The 12,288-nt window shown below is 49.1% G+C and overlaps 1 pseudogene; it reads left to right on the top strand.

Annotated features, from left to right (window-relative positions):
- The first annotated feature begins 1,927 nt into the window (after positions 1-1,927).
- On the top strand, positions 1,928-8,141 carry LOC125535213 (annotated as a pseudogene).
- The last annotated feature ends 4,147 nt before the right edge of the window (positions 8,142-12,288 follow it).

The raw sequence follows: 12,288 nt of genomic DNA on the forward strand, positions 1-12,288 counted from the left end.
CTCGGAGTCCCCGATTCGTCATAGACTTAAAATTCCAAAACCTCCTTATGATTCTCGGTCTGACCAATACTCCACTTTCGGTCCTACCGAGATCATTAAGTTGATCTAGGTTTTCGATCTCGGTGCAACCGATTTGAACTTTTCGGTCACACCGAGTTTCAGTAACTGCACACAGTTATGAATCTCGGTGCCACCGAGTTGTTCCACTCGGTCACACCGACAGGGTCGGGCTATATATAGTCACGGGCAAAATTTTGGAAATTTCTCCGAACCCCTTCGCCCGCGCGATAGCCTGCTCTGCCCTTGTGGTCTCCGGATCGTCTTCTCGCCGCCAGCAGCCTCCAGTCGCTGGTCTCCATCGCCGTCAACGGGAATTCTGCCCCGCCGTTGCCGCCGTAGCAAGTCCCCGCCGAACTAGGGTATGGACTTGATCTTTGTGCTATTCCTCAATCTGATTCCTAGCACATTGTGATCACATTGATTCTAGCCACGTTTGATAAACTTCTATCCAGTCAAAACGCCCGTAGATTAGGTTTTATTCGAAAATTCTAGGTTTAGGTTTCCGCCGAAACCATCTCGGACCCACCGAGTTGAAAAACTCGGTCCCACCGATTTTGCTCTTGCCATTGCACAAGTGAGACTCGGTCTGACCGAGAATTACTTATCGGTGTGACCGATTTTTGAACTCAGTGAAACCCTAGCAGTCTCGGTGCCACCAAACTATGAGTCGGTCCTACCGAGTTCACTAGTTTAGGTTCCAAAACTGCTTCGGTATCACCGAGTTTGAAAATCGGTAGATCCGAGATGATTTCAGTGGGAAACTAAAACTAAGTTTTTGGATCATTCTTTTGCAAAAATCTCTGCATTTTGTGATGCTCATCCACTCTATCTCTTCTATAATCTATTCACAGGGTCAGCAGTCAGTTTGCAGCATGTCTGATCAAAGTGATAGCCAAAATATGTCAGAGCAGCAAGTGGTGATGAGTGAGGGCACTAGTCCCTCCAGTTCATCTGATGAAGGCAGCAGGGGCACTCCTAGCAATTTGCCAAAGGCTGCCACGAGACAACGGAAGAAGAAAACTTCAGACTCTGAAGATGAGGACTATGTGGCAGAGGAAGAGGCCACTTCCAAGAGAGTTGAGCCAGCTCAAGGCACTAAGCCAGGTCTGAAAATCAAAAGGCCAGCAGGCAGGCAGCCCATGTCAAAGGCTAGAGCCTCAACTGAGAAGCCCACTCCCCAAGAGCCAGTTGCAGCTGAGGGCAAGAAAAGGAAGGAGAGGGTGAAGAAGACTGTGGCTAGAGTGCTTGGAAAGGCTTCCATCATGGAAGAAGAAGAGGAAGAAGAGGTAGCTGCACCAGCACCCAAGGCACCCAAGCTAATGGGTGATGCCATAAGGTCAGGGGCTACTTCATCTAAGCCCAAAGCTGCCTCCAAGCCAAAACCAAAGAGGAATACAAGGAGCATTCCTGCAGCTGAGAAGAACAAGGCCCCAGTGCCTGAGACTGTAGCTGAGGATGAGGAAGAGAATGTCCTGAGAAAGCTAAAGCCCAAGATCCCAGACCACAACGATGCTCATCTTGTGGCTGAGGACATGAAGCTCAGGAGAGATTCAGGGCTAAGGAAATGGAGAGAAGCAGACCCATATGCTTTAAGAAGAAGGACTGCCGTGGACTACAGGTTTCACACCAAGGAGCAGCAGGATTTTTATGAGACTGTGCTGCTAGATAAGAAGCCCATTGTCTGTGACATGAGATGGGTTGACTGGACCTACATGAGGGAGAAGGAGGAACACTACCCAGGAGTATATGACAGCTTTCATGCTTGTGGAGTAGCTGACTTTGTTGGGCAGAAGCTCACAAAGTGGAACGAGGAGCTTATCATGCAGTTCTACTCCACGGCACACTTTTATCCAGATGGGAGGATCACATGGATGTCTGAGGGTACAAGGTACCCATCCATAGTGGCTGAGTGGGCACAGATCATTAATGCCCCAGAGGAGCAAGATGATGACTTGGATATCTATGCCAAGAAGAAGATGGATCATAACTCCATGTCCAATATGTACAAGGAAATCCCCAATGAAGCTCTTGACACCTTCAAGTTTGGCTCTGTGCATTACCTTCTGTCAGGGCTCCCAACGATCAATTGGATACTAAGGCACACCTTATTGCCTAAATCTGGAGATCACAAGATGATCAGAGGCCATGCTATCAACTTGCTACATGTGTTTGATGTGCCTCAAAAGTTCAAGGTGATGAGCCTCATAGTGGAAACAATTAAGAGGACTGCAGCAGATCAAAAGAGGAGCTGCGGATATGCCCCTCAAATTCAGGAGCTCATCAACTCCAAGATGGGCACGGGCATATATCTGTTGGACAAGGAACACCTGCCCATCCATCCAGATTTCGAGGACAATGAAGTTGTCATGACTGAGAACGAGCCATCATCTGCCCAAGCATTTGCAAAGAAGGAGAAGGCGAGGAAGGAGAAAGCTGCCAAGATGCCTACCCAAGAGGAGGCATCTGAATACTTCTTGAAGACCAAACAAGAGCAGCTTGGTTACTTGATTGCATCCACTCTGAGGATTGAGCAAAGTCTGGCCACTCTCACTCAGAATCAGCAGAGCCTAGAGAGAATCATGGAACAGAAGTTCTATGACTTGGATGTCAAGGTGACAGAAGTTCAGTCTGCAGTGGAGCAGCTCCAGGAGGACATGCAGGAGAGGAGAGGCAGGACTACCACTCATACCTTTGCCGGAGTGCCACGAGGCCCGAGGTCATCTGCCGTGCCAGTTGCTGACACCAGAGCCACCACTTCAGCACCAGCTACAGCCTCAGTTCCACCAGCTCCAGCATCTACTTCAGCTCCAACTCCAGCGACTACTTCAGCATCTACCGAAGCCTTCGTCCTTGGAGTGATCCGGACTCCACCACCACCTGAAGATCAAGCCTGAGCATCGATCTAGTGCTATGCATTTTCTACGAACTTTTTGGTAACTTGTTGCCAAAGGGGGAGAAGATGTATAGATCATAGGCTTCGAGAGAGAGTGTGTTGCTTTTCTCTCTTGCTTTATTTGGTGGTTTTTCGAACTTGTTTGCTTTTGAGTGCTTGAGATACTGCGCCATTACTTGTGAAACATTGATGATCATGTGTTTGATCATAAGCTACACTTAATGCTTGCTTAATATTACCATCTTATCTATCTTGTGTGATCATTCACTTTTCTTGATGATGAGTGCATGTATTTCAGTCTTATCATTTTGAGCGCTCCACCAAGATGTATGTGACATGGAAGAGTAACCCATGACTCTAACTCTTTGTGCATTTGCAGTCCAAAGCAAATCTTAAATATGCACAAATTTAGGGGGAGCTCTTACTTATCACATACTTCTCAAAGCGACGATATAATTCTTGCTTATTATCATTTGCCGAAGCTTTGATCTATATGTTGTCATCAATTACCAAAAAGGGGGAGATTGAAAGTGCAACTATCCCTAGGTGGTTTTGGTAATTCATAACAACATATAGCTCATTGGGCTAATGCTATTCCAAGATGATTATTTCAGGAAAGCTCAATGATTGGCATGGCATGGATGTGAAAGTGGAACCCTCAAAATGCTAAGGACAAAGGATTGGCTCAAGCTCAAAAGCTCAAGACTCTTCATTTCATATTTTAGTGATCCAAGATCACATTGAGTCTTTAGGAAAAGCCAATACTATTAAGGATGGATGAGGTGTTGCTTAATGAGCCTCTTGCTTCATGTGCTTAGTGATATGCTCCAAAAACCCTCAACTACTTTCCCATATCCACATATGACCTTAACCCTAAGCCAAACTCGGTCCTACCGATTCTTCCTATCCGGCGCCACCGAGTTTCACTTGTCATTAGCCACTGCCAAACCCTAGCCAATTGGTCCTACCGATAGGGATCTCGGTCTCCACCGAGATGGGGTTGCAAACTCTCTGTTTCCCTTTCGTAACTTTTCGGTCCCACCGAAAGAGCGAATCGGTCCCACCGAGATTGCAATGTAAACTCAGTGTTTCCCCTTTGTAACTTTTCGGTCTCACGAGTTCCACTCGGTCTCACCGAAAGAGCAAATCGGTCCCACCGAGTTTGCCTGACCAACTCTCTGGTTAGCTAATTACCAAATTCGGTCTCACCGAGTTTGTGTAATCGGTCTCACCGAGATTACGTTATGCCCAAACCCTAACCATATCGGTCCTACCGAGTTGCATGTCAGTCCCACCGAAAATCCTAACGGTCACTAGGTTTACATTTTCGGTCCGACCGAGTTTTGATTCGGTCCCACCGAGATTGGAAAACTGTGTAACGGTTGGATTTTGTGTGGGGCTATATATACCCCTCCACCTCTTTCTCATTCTGTGAGAGAGCCATCAGAACACACACACCATTCCAACTCATAATGTTCTGAGAGAGAACCACCTACTCATGTGTTGAGACCAAGATATTCCATTCCTACCATATGAATCTTGATCTCTAGCCTTCCCCAAGTTGCTTTCCACTCAAATATTCTTTCCACCAGATCCAAATCCTATGAGAGAGAGTTGAGTGTTGGGGAGACTATCATTTGAAGCACAAGAGCAAGGAGTTCATTACCTACACACCATTTGTTACTTCTTGGAGAGTGGTGTCTCCTAGATTGGCTAGGTGTCACTTGGGAGCCTCCGACAAAATTGTGGAGTTGAACCAAGGAGTTTGTAAGGGCAAGGAGATCGCCTACTTCGTGAAGATCTACCGCTAGTGAGGCAAGTCCTGTGTGGGCGATGGCCATGGTGGGATAGACAAGGTTGCTTCTTCGTGGACCCTTTGTGGGTGGTTGCTTCTTCGTGGACCCTTCGTGGGTGGAGCCCTGTGTCGACTCGCGCAACCGTTACCCTTGGGTGGAGCCCTGTGTGGACTCGCGCAACCGTTACCCTTCGTGGGTTGAAGTCTCCATCAACGTGGATGTAGGATAGCACCACCTATCCGAACCACGGGAAAAACATCCGTGTCTCCAATAGCGTTTGAATTCTCCAAACCCTTCCCCTTACATTCTCGCAAGTTGCATGCTTTACTTTCCGCTGCCTATATACTCTTTGCATGCTTGCTTGAATTATGTGATGATTGCTTGACTTGTCCTAAATTAGCTAAAATCCGCCAAGAACTAAAATTGGGAAAAGGTTAAGTTTTTTCTTTTATTTGGTCAAGTAGTCTAATCACCCCCTCTAGACATACTTTCGATCCTATAGTCAGCGACTGAGCGGCGCGCGCCGGGTTGGACTGCGTAAGCGCCTGCCTTGTTGAAGGAGGTAGCTAGGTCTGCTCACCGGCCACGTTCGCAACATGCAGGAGTTCCCGGGGAGATGGCCCATGACCCCTGGGGCATAGGTTTAGTCCGGCGTGCTGGCCTCTCTATTAAGCCTAGGTCGGGTTGCGGCGTATTGTTTGGCCGAGGCCGGGCATGACCTAGGAAAGTGTGTCCGGCCGGAGTTAATCGAGTGTGGTGGGTAAGTTGGTGCACCCCTGCAGCCTGCAGGGAAGAAAACATCTATCGATAGCCTGTCCTACGGTAACGGACACTTGGAGTTGTATCCCGATCAATACAACTAGAACTGGAGACTTGTGATGAGAACTGGATGGTGATGATAAATGGATTGTGATGATAACTGGATAGTATGGCTCTGGGGTTGCTTTCTCGCAGGGAGTCGAGAAAGGATCTCTGGCCGAGGTTGATAACACTACTACTACTTTACCTTATGCTACTCTACTCCCTCCTGTTGCTGCCAGATGGTGGTTTCCAGAAGATGCCAGTCTTTGATAGGACTAGGCCTTCTCTCTATTCTGGCATTTCTGCAGCCCAGTCCACATATACAGCCTTCCTTTGATAATGTTGCATATGTAGTGTAGATCCTTGCTTGCGAGTACTTTGGATGAGTACTCACGGTTGCTTTGCTCCCCCTTTCTTCTCTTTCCGGTTGATGCAACCAGATGTCAGAGCCCAGGAGCCAGATGCCACCGCCGATGCCTACTACTACGTGGAGACCGCCGACGACTAGGAGTAGTTAGGAGGCTCCAAGGCAGGAGGCCTTGCCTTTTCGATCATTGCTACTTTTGTGCTAGCCTTCTTAAGGCAAACTTGTCTAACTTATGTTTGTACTCAGATATTGTTGCTTCCGCTGACTCTTGTGTTTTCGAGCTTATGTATTCGAGCCCTCGAGGCCCTGGCTTGTAATATAAAGCTTGTATTATTTTAATTTGTGTCTAGAGTTGTGTTGTGATATCTTCCTGTGAGTCCTTGATCTTGATCGTACATATTTGCGTGCATGATTAGTGTACGATTGAATCGAGGGCGTCACATAGAGTACAAGCTAGCTAGCTGCGGATCACATATAGCCGCCCTCCTTTTCTTTGACATATACAAATGGAATCCGGGCAGCAGGGCAGAACTGAGTGAGTCTAGCTCGAGACCAAAACAATTACTTTCCATCCGTCCACCACAATTGCGGTGGCGTCGACTCTGCCTGGGCAGCTCGCGGTGGTGGCCGCTCTTCTTGCGCTCTCCGTGGCCATCACGGTGTCGGCGTCCCCTGCGACTGAGAACCGAAGCAGGTGCTACGAGCATCTATTCACCTTCGGTGACTCTCTGATCGACACCGGCAACTTCATCGTCCATAGCTCCACTGATTCGGGGCCCGTCCTGGAGTTGCCCTACGGCGGGACCTTCTTCGGCCGCCCCTCCGGCCGCTGGTCCGACGGCCGCCTCATCGTCGACTTCATCGGTAAGTTCTTCGACGAACATCGACATCTTATTACGTACATGCATAATGAATGATAATTGGTACAATACGTGCAGTGGAGAGGCTGGGGTTCCCGTACTGGCCGGCGTACCTATAGGCGGCAGCCGGGAAGTCTCCGGCAGAGGAGTTCCGGCACGGCGCCAATTTCGCGGTGGTGGCCGCCACGGCGCTGAGCCAGGATTTCTTCATGAAAAAGAATCTCAGCGTTGACCACTTTCGCAGATCCTCCCCTACTCTCTCGATGTCCAGATCGGCTGGTTCAAGAAAGTGCTCGCCGTGCTCGCCTCCACGAACCAAGGTAACGCGTAGCTCGAACAAAATCCGTGGCCGGCATGCGTGGCGCCATGGATATTATCTCCTACCACACCATCACGGCCATGCACGTATGCAGAGAGGAAGGAGGTGATGGAGAGCTCGCTGTTCCTGGTGGGGGAGATTGGCGCCAACGACTACAACCACCCCTTCTCGCGGAACAAGACGCTTGAATGGGTCAGGCCCCTCGTGCCCCAGGTCATCAGCTCCATCGCTCTGTCCATCAAGGCCCTGATCGAGCTGGGCGCCAAGACCGTGTACGTGCCGGGCATCTTCCCTCTGGGGTGCACCCCGCAGTACCTCGCACTCTTCCCCGGCGACGACCGCGACCCTGCCACGGGCTGCCTCCGCTGGCTCAACGACCTCATCCTCATCCACAACCACATGTTGAAAACCAAGCAAGGCGAGCTCCGCCGCGGCCACCCCGGCGCAGTGGCGGAGCTATGTTGTAAGCTGCAGGTGCCATGCCCCCCCCAGCTTTGGTATAATATGTGAAGGAAATTTTTTTGGGGAAGAAAGATTGGTGAAACTAGAGTCTTTTGGTCCCCCCAAACATTCATATTTATCTTTGCCCCCCCCCCCTAAAAGATGTTGCCTAGCTCCGCCAGTGCCCCGGCGTGTCCATCACCTACGTCGACTCCTACGACAACGTCCTCGGCCTCATCATCGCGCCCACACAAAACGGCAAGCCCTGGCTTCTAGCTAGAATCCTACCATGGCAACACATCATCGTCCAGAACGGCTTTGATCTTATTGTATTCGTGCTATGCATTCAGGGTTCGACAAGGAAACGGTGCTGGAGGTGTGCTATCTTGGGCCGGCGGCGGTGCCGTGCCCGGACCCGTCGAGGCACGTGTCGTTCGACGGCCTGCACATGACGGAGGCGGCGTACAAGCTCATGGCCCGTGGGATGCTCGACGGCCCGTTCGCCGCGCCGCCCATCATGTCTACATGCAACCACGGCGCTAGGGCTGGATGTGTACGTATATATTGCTGCCGCCAAACCACTTTTTGGTTGGTGTCTGTTTGACGCGTGAAATAAATGTAAACCGGATTGCTAAATCTCGGTCGGCTGAGACTTACATGAAGATCTGTGCAAAAATTTTATTATGTTTTTTTATATATTGTGTCAGTTGACTGAGACCTGATCTACTGAGATCTGCCACACCTGTAGGTACGCAATAGGGCAATAGAGTATTAGCAAAATAAAAAGAGAAACAATCATGAGTTCATTGTTCCTGGCGGGACAGATCGGCGGGGCCGCTACAACTAGTCCCTGTTCCAAGGCAGGCCGGTCCGCGAGGTGAGCTCCTACGACATCCCCAACGTCGTCACCGGCATCAGCGCCTTCGTCACCTTGCTGATCGAGTTGGCGCCAAGGCGGTGGTCGTCCCCAAGACCCTGCCGCTAGGATGCAACCCGGGGGAGCTGACCAAGTTTCAGACCAATGACATGACGTGCTCGGTTGCCTCAGGTGACTCAACGACTTCGTTGGGCTGCACAACCGCACGATCAGGGTGGACTGCTCACATTCTGTTGGCGTCACCCTGGCGCGGCCGTGGCCATGGAGACTTCACTGCGAACCCACGCAGACACGGGTTTGGCGGGCAGTCGCCGGTGTCGTGCTGCGGCGGCGGGGCCCGTACAACACCGACCTGATGGTGCGCTGCGGCGGCCACAATGTGTCGCGCCCCATGCAGGGTGTTGTCGCGGGACGGGTTCCACCTTCGTACGAGTTCGTTGCCCATGGCTTGCTGTGGGGCCCAGTGACCTGCGCCCGCTGCCGCGTCGCCGGAGCATCACAGTGGCAGCTGTGAGCCCGGTGACACATTGTATGTGTGTTTACTGAGAGGAGACGTTTTCATTGACTACGAATGTGTCTTTTACAAATTCATATATCTCAATATGATGTGTCGTCTTAGCCTTTCAAAGATGCTCATAAAGATAGGATGTGTGTGCTTGTGTTTATAGGAGTGAGTGTATGCGCATGTACGACTTTTATTGCACCGTGTTAAGAAAAAGTTATCATTTGCGAACCAACCTGTGACTGAATGGTTAGGTGGACAGTAGTATCCTCAGCCCACCATGGTTCAAGTCCTGATGCTCGCTCAAAGCCAAAGATGGCGACGGCTGTTGCAGGTGTGTTGGATTAATGTCCATGCCCTTTCAGTGCTGGTGCCAAGAAAGGAGGAAGCAGCATGGCGACAATTACACCGTGGTCGAAGATGATGACCTGCTTGCGACTGGTTGCAGATCCTTCTGCTGCAGGGGTCTTCTCTCAAGATTCAGGGATGATGACATAGGGCTCTGGAGATCTTCTTGTGTTATGGTTGTCTTAGGGTACTCCAGGTGTTCATGGTCCTTTGTGTTTGCGTTTCAGTGTGCTTGTAAGGGTCAACTTTTTGTACTGATTCATGATATGAATGAAAAAAAATCTCAAAGAAAAAAAAGTCATGATGCTCGCATTTATCCTCCCACTGAAAACAAATCACCGAAAATACTGAAATAAATCTAGAAATAAATGCGAGCATATGGTTGTCTTAGGGTACTCCAGGTGTTCATGGTCCTTTGTGTTTGCGTTTCAGTGTGCTTGTAAGGGTCAACTTTTTTGTACTGATTCGTGATATGAATGAAAAAAATCTCAAAGAAAAAAAGTCATGATGCTCGCATTTATCCTCCCACTGAAAGCAAATCACCGAAAATACTGAAATAAATCTAGAAATAAATGCGAGCACCAGGATTGAACCCTTTTTTAGAACCGCCCTCAAAGGCCTTTATTCATTATTAAGACAGTTTACATCCGATTGCGCTAGGGCAATCAATGAAGCAGGGAAAATATCAAGAAATTTTACAATCGAAGTACTAGCCAGACTCTCTCTGGCGCACCAGTGAGCTACCTCATTGGCATCTCTTCTAACAAAGTTTAATTGCAACCCCTGAAAGTGTTGGAGATAGGATTTGATCTCGCTAATGATCGGGCTTCCTGTCGACCTGCACTCCGTTGCCATATACTCGCTTATAACAGTTTTGCAGTCTGTCTCGACGATCACCCGCGTCCAGCCCTTCTCCATAGCCAGACGCACAGCCTCCCTGACAGCTAGCAGTTCAGCACAATACAGATCAGTTACCTCGGGCAGCTTGCGGCCTCCCGCTAGCTTCAATTCTCCGTCGTGGCCCCGAGCCACTAGTCCGATCGCTGAGGAAGACCCGCTCACGTCCACCGCAGTGTCCGTATTGATTTTACACCATCCTTCTTCCGGTGGCTTCCATCTCTCCTTTGTGGTACACCTCCCTTCGGCAGTATCGGGCGGGATGTACAGAGCTTGAATGAGTTCCCTCACTAGGACCATCGATCTCCCGGGCTGATATTTGATTTCCTCATGAGTGTATTTGTTCCTACTTGACCAGATTGCCCACATGATTGAGATAATGATACCTGCCCGGTCTCTCCCGATAAAACTGGAATCAAGCAAATCCCTCGACCACGTCGCTGGGTGTAGCCGTGGTATTTTGAACTCGAAGAAATCTTCTGCCTCTGTCCAAAACAGTTTGGCATGATTGCATGTAACCAGAGAGTGAAACAGCGACTCCTCCTGATTGCCGCACATTGGGCAAGTGTGATCTTCCCCTATATGTCGTCGGCATAACTCTTCCTTCGCCGGTAGGAATCCTTTAAGGACCCGCCACCAGAAAATTCGAATCTTGGGCTGCACCTTCAGCCTCCATAGTGATTTCCACACCTCCTCCCCTTGGGAGGAGCTGCCAACCTGGTTCAACTCATTTTCCCGGGCTTCCATCAGCATTCTGTACGCTGAACGAACCGTGAAAATCCCGGACCTCTCATAGCCCCATGCCCAAAAATCAGGTAGAGCTACCCGCGGCCTCGGCATGTTAATGATAGCTTTCGCATCCAGGGCGATGAAGGTTCTCTCGATAATTTCCTCATTCCAGTCACCATCCTCCATCATCAAATCGGACACAAGATGTATGGGCTCGCTTCCCATATTACACACAGGTTTGAAAGTATTGCTCCCTTGTATCCAATTGTCATGCCATACCTTCGTAGTAGTTCCGTCACCAATTCTACGTATCAACCCCCTCTTGAGTACTTCTCTGCCGATGATTATCGCCTTCCACGTAGTGGAGGCTCTAGCAGGGCATCCTGCCTGCAAGAAATCTCCATCTGGGTAGTACCTACCCTTCAGAACACGCGCGCATAGACTATCCGGTCTATCCAGCAATCGCCACGCCTGTTTGGCGAGCATCGCATCATTGAACATCTCCAAATCCCGGAAGCCCAAGCCTCCTTTGGACTTAGATACAGCCATCTTCTCCCATGATTGCCAGTGCATTCTCCTCTTATCAAGAGATTCATCCCACCAAAACTTTGACATCACTGTCGTGACTTTCTGGCATAAGCCTTTATTGAGTTTGAAACAACTCATAGAATAGGCCGGTAGGGCTTGAATCACCGCTTTGAGGAGAACCATCCTAGCCGCGATTGACAGGAGCCTCTCGCAATATCCTTGCACTCTTGACCTTGCTTGTTCTTTCACATGCACAAAACTTCCCTCTGTTACCCGACCTGCCGCCATGGGCTGAAGGAAATATGCCCTAGAGGCAATAATAAAGTTATTATTTATTTCCTTATATCATGATAAATGTTTATTATTCATGCTAGAATTGTATTAACCGGAAACATAATACTTTTGTGAATACATAGACAAACAAAGTGTCACTAGTATGCCTCTACTTGACTAGCTCGTTAATCGAAGATGGTTATGTTTCCTAACCATAAACAAAAGAGTTGTTATTTGATTAACGGGATCACATCATTAGGAGAATGATGTGATTTACATGACCCATTCCATTAGCTTAGCACCCGATCGTTTAGTATGTTGCTATTGCTTTCTTCATGACTTATACATGTTCCTATGACTATGAGATTATGCAACTTCCGTTTGCCGGAGGAACACTTTGTGTGCTACCAAACGTCACAACGTAAATGGGTGATTATAAAGGTGCTCTACAGGTGTCTCCAAAGGTACATGTTGGGTTGGCGTATTTCGAGATTAGGATTTGTCACTCCGATTGTCGGAGAGGTATCTCTGGGCCCTCTCGGTAATACACATCACATAAGCCTTGCAAGCATTGCAACTAATGAGTTAGTTGTGAGA

Source organism: Triticum urartu, chromosome 2, assembly GCF_003073215.2.
Source record: "Triticum urartu cultivar G1812 chromosome 2, Tu2.1, whole genome shotgun sequence".
Lineage (NCBI taxonomy): Eukaryota > Viridiplantae > Streptophyta > Magnoliopsida > Poales > Poaceae > Triticum > Triticum urartu.